The following is a 5,568-nucleotide window of genomic DNA, read 5'->3' as shown; positions in this document are numbered from 1 at the left end:
ATCTAGATTCCTAAACTCCCTCAAACTGCCACGTGGCAGCACCCTAACAAACCTCACATTTCTCTCTATGTCCCCTACCCTCGTGACCTTTTCTCCTTATTTTTTCTGTCTATGCTTTCTTTCCCTTCTCTCTTCTCTCCCTCTTTCACCGAGAGACACACACACACACATACACACACACACCCAGCTGAATACCTGCATGAGGAAGACAACAATCATCATCATTAAACCTCGTCTTTTTCTCTCTCTCATGTCCTTGCACAACTCGAGGAAACCCTAGAGCTCTCCGGCTAGATTTCTTCAATTTTTCCAATTAGGTAAACCTCGGGTCTCCCTCTACCTGTTCTAGATTGAAACTTGGATGTGATTTTAAGTGTTATCTCGTTATTTTTCTAAGGTTCTTAGAACTAAATCGACTCGGAGGAGGGCTCACCCATCTTCGGCAAACTCGTGTGAGTTGAGGGATTTTCTGGTCGTCTCCGGCCGTTCTACGACAAAAGGAAGGTATAAACACACTCCTCTCATCTTGTGCTTCATTTTGATACCTAGATCGGACCCTAAAGACTATGTTTGCAATCGGCCGGAGCTGTAGAAGCTCCGGCGTTCTTCTCTAGTGCACCCAGGCCTTTCAGGCCGTTTCTCAACCCACAGGCCTTAAGCCCATTTTGGTTTCAGCCTAGTAGCAACCCGTTTCCTTTTTATTTAAAACCCAAAAAGGCCTTTAGGCCGTTCCTAATAGGGCATTCGGCCCGTTCTTTCTTCAACCCAAAACCTATTTCCTTTTTAGTTTCTTTCATTTAAATTGTTTTAAACCAAATAAGGCCCTTTGGGCCATTTTCTGTTAAGGGCTTGAGCCCAATCCCCTTAAACCCTTTCAGACAGGCCTTTAGGCATTGTGAGGATTAGGGCCTTTGGCCCATTTACCCTTTTTAAACCCTTTTGACCCAAAAACCCTTAAGGCCCAATCTGACCATTTTGACCGTTGACTTTGACTTTAACCGGTCAACAGTTAACTTTTAGGGTTGACCGGTCAACGGTCAACGGGACATCTTCTAAGCTAATTTCGAGGTCCTAGACCTGTTTTTGAAGTCCGTTTTTCCAAATCCAATCATTTGAATAGAGTTTGACTAAATGTACTCCTTTATGTGAATATGTGCAATTATTAACGGTGATTCCGTTATTCCTTTTGGTACAACTTTGCACCATCGGTGTACGGTGAGTGGAACTCTTATAAAATTATGAAATGCATGCCTTACAAATTTATGAACTGATTTTATTTTAAGCATGTTTACTGAAATGTTGATTATCATCTCGTTATTTTGTAAGGAATTAATTGTTGGCCTATATTGAGCTATATTTTAATATATCGTACTTTCTATAAAAACCATGAACTAGTAGACTATGTGATAGATGACGATAGGATGCTAGAACATGTTTTAGAAACCCCTCTTTATAGTATAAACGATGGATGACTTTATACTATGAAGTGGTTATTTATGAGAGGCGTAACTATTTATGCGTACCTAGTGGACACTATGCCGCCTGGGGCGAGGATCTGGTGTTGGCAGATAGGCCGGGAGAAATAATCCCTAGCTACGGGCTGAGGGACACAGAGCAGGCATTGGGCCGGGAGTTAGCAATCTCTGGCTACGAGCGCAGAGACCACGGTGCTGGCATAGGGCCGGGAGTTATATTTATTCAGTGATCTTACTGACAGCACACCGCGATTACAAGACGATCTGTGAGACGATTGATGTTTTGATTTCCGCGATATGTCTTTTGAGATGTTTTTGGCATGCTAGGGTTTTCAGTAAAACTATCACTTATTATGCTAGTAGTTTTCTATATATATATATATATATATATCAATTTGGTCCACTCACCTTTGTTTTGCGCCCCCATTCAGGACTTAGAATCGAGACATACAATCCCGGCGTCAAGGCACTTCTGCAACGGTATCTTCGAGTCCTCTTGGTGTAGGACCTACTCCTTTGTTCATTCAATTTTTATATTATTTTTTTTTAGTGTTCTGGTTAGTTGTATGCTCTGAACATGTTCTTTAAATGCATATTCTTTATTCTTTTATATTTTTAAGTCTTATTTATTCCTTTATTCTCAGGATTTGCACTCAATAAATGACTTTCATCACATTCGGGTGTCGGCCAACACGTGCTTATCCTGGTATTCGAGTAATATCGGAATCGGGACGTGTCAAGCCTTTCTGCACGCGCTTTCGCGCGTGCGAAAGACCTTTTTTTAATCATAGCACACTATGCTAGAGTTACAAATTTATTAATGTGTGGGGTCGTTCATATTTGAGAAAGGTATGCACGGTATTAATATATTGATATGAAATATGAAAACACTAAACAAAATTTATAGACGATTTTCTAATATTATACAATGAGTTTTCAATAGAAAAGAGTATATTGTGCTATATCATATTAAAGAAATTCATTTAAAGAAATTCATTTAAAGAAAAGAGTTTTCAATAGAAGCAGCTCGAAGCAACAATTTAAAGAAATTCATTTGGTTTGATATGCAATACCGTGTGCTATATCATATTGCTACATATAGGGAACACAACAATTCTTGCATAAAGAAGAACGAAGAAAAAATGATGACCTCTGAAATTATAAAAACATTTCAAACAAAGGGATAATACATAAAAATCATATGAAACAAATGACAATACTCATACTCGCACTAACGAAAGTTTGAAGTGAAGGGAGAAATACTTGTTTGATGTCGTTAATGCAATCAACAACATTTTCCCGTCATTCCTCCACTTGAACCAAAAGTCAAAATTAATATATAAGAAGAAGAAACAATACAATGTGCCGAAATGTGAAGAATTCTTAAATTGATTAGAGAACCATAATTCATAAACCAAAAGCCAACGTGAGTAAAATAGAAAAATACCTTGTCACTTATTTTTATACTATTTTTCTAAAATGTCATCAACATGAAATTAAAATGGATGCTTTTAGAATAATCCTACACAACCGTAGGAAAAAAAGTATTGAAGATTAAGAAATAGTGATGAACACTGGAAAAATTAAGAAGGTAATTCGATAATGATATATTCTCTTGATACCTCTAATATGAACTAACAATCCTAGAACCCTAACAATGACAAAAGAAGAGTAGCGTGCAAGCCATATTACTTTTCAAGGGCTTTTGTGTCCAATTATTTTTGGTGAAGCCTTGAGACACCAAAACCCACTACTGGCATTCTAATATTAGAGATACCATCAATTAGGTAGTAACCTAGCTCATACCTATTACCATTTACCTTGTACTGATATTCTGGTGCCCATTCATCGACAACATCATCGAACAGAGGAGAAGACCAAAGAATGTTGATATCGTTGTTTGATCTAGAAGCGCTGAAGAATGCATGCCAAATCCATGTGTCGTAAGACGCCACATCCTCGAGCACGATGGTTGGCTTGTTATGACGACCCTTGAATTGGCCAGCCCAAATAGTATGACAATTCTTCCACTCCCAATGTATACAATCTAGACTTCCTATCATGCTAGGGAAGCCTCTTTTGTCTACCTTGCGTAGACGCCTCTTCAAATCTTCATGATTTGGCTTGCAGAGGTATGTGGCTCTATATATGGCTTCAATTGCCTTACAGAAGTGCATAAGGTTCTCAATAGCAATAGGCTTCGCAAGTTGGCAACACTCGTCAGTTGAGTCTGCAAAGCATCCATTAGATAGCATCCGAAATGCAGATGTGAGCTTCTGATGAGGTGATAGACTTTGTCAGCCTACGATATCTATCTTCCTTGCAAAGTAGTGATCATGATTGACAACTGCTTTCAAGATGCTTTCAAAAAGCTCTCTCCTCATCCGAAACTGCCTCTGAAAATCTTGAGCAGGATATCTCGGACGCTTGATGAAATAATCTTTCATCATTCAGTCATGACACTCTTCTCTATCACGCTACACAAATGAACGCCCCGTGACAGAACCACGATTGCTAGATTCGGCATGGTGCTCATATTGCATAAGTGAGTTTGCAAATTCGGCTTTTGCGTTGATCATTTCTGCATCCGCATGGTCAAGGCTTGCTTGGTATTGTGCCATCTGTATTGTCCTGCTATGCCTTATTCTATCACCCATTGATGAGATATTGAGGATTTTAGGAAACAAAAACACTTTGAAAGTTGAAAGATTGGTGAATATGTTGTGTGATGGTTTGATATTCAACCTGTGTTTATGTAAAGGATGATTGAAGGTTTCAGTTTCATGTGTGTAGGTTTGTATTTCATGCGTTTCATGTGTTTTGTATGTATTTTGGTAAGTGTTTTGTGTGTGTCATGTGTTCTGTGAGTGTTTATCTCTATCATGTGTCACATGTGTTCTGTGTGTCTTGTAAGTTTCATGTATTTTGTGTTTATACATCTCTATCATGATTTTCATATTCTTCCATAGTGTTTCATGAGTTTCATGTATCAATTTAGTGGTTTTTCAATATTTATTGGAATTTAAATATTTTTAGATTAAAATGTTCATAAAATTAATTTACGATAGTATACATATTTTTTTTTAAAAGAAGTTAATTTAAGAAAAAAATTAGCCTAAGTTCATTCTTTGATAATATAGGGCTAAAATTTTAGGTCAGAAATGTTGGAGTAGAAAAGTTGTTTCTAGGCTAAAAGTTAAATTTTAAGGAAAACTAATGAAAATGGCTTGAAAACTTTGAGTTTTAATGATAAGGACAAAATAAAGGGTAAAGTGAATAGTACCAGGATTGACTTTTTAGGGTAAAAATGTGGTTTTTCGTTAAAGTGAACAGTACCTGGTGCTTTTCGTTAAAGTTCCCTAAATTTTATGGGTTAAAAATTTTAATTTTTAGCCCAAGGATTTGGGATGGTCTGGGAGTACAGGATATCTTCACAAGTTTAGTCCTGAGTGAAAATACATGGTTGCTACTTGCTACTGCTCATTGGAACTTCATCAGATATTCAATGTCAGAAATTGAGATACCTCCATAGCTTTTATGAGCTCGGGTCATCCCTCTAAGCAGGGGTGGGCGCACATTAAGGCAAGAGTGGGCAGCTGCCGGTTCAGGGGCTGGCGTTCGACCATTCATTCCATTCAAGGTCTTTGGGTCTGAATTCCGATCACATGCTAATGTCTATATCTCACATTCTAATCTTTCTCATCTAATATTTTGTGATCCGTTCATTACTAACTTTGATATCAATCTCTTGTCTCTTGAAAATCTGTCACTCAAATATGGTCTAAAAAGGTTATAATAGTTGAATGGGGTGTGCTATCCACATATCCCTTTTTACTTCACACACACCCTTATTAATTTCTGTCCGTTGATCTTCTTCAATTCATCCGATCCGACAACCAAAAACTAAAAAGATGTGGAAGAAGTAAAAATAGGTGTGTGGATATCATACCCTAGTTGAATTTGCCAAACACGGCCCCTGCAAACCCTGCACATGTTCACGTCAGTCCACTGCATCTGCTTAATTATAATATTTACAAAGAAGGAAGGATCGTTTGCTTCTTTCTCCACCATTTTTTAATTTTGTATCACGTTC

The sequence above is a fragment of the Malus domestica genome, chromosome 13 (genome assembly GCF_042453785.1).
Source record: "Malus domestica chromosome 13, GDT2T_hap1".
Classification (NCBI taxonomy): domain Eukaryota; kingdom Viridiplantae; phylum Streptophyta; class Magnoliopsida; order Rosales; family Rosaceae; genus Malus; species Malus domestica.
Note: the sequence above shows the minus strand (reverse complement) of the source record.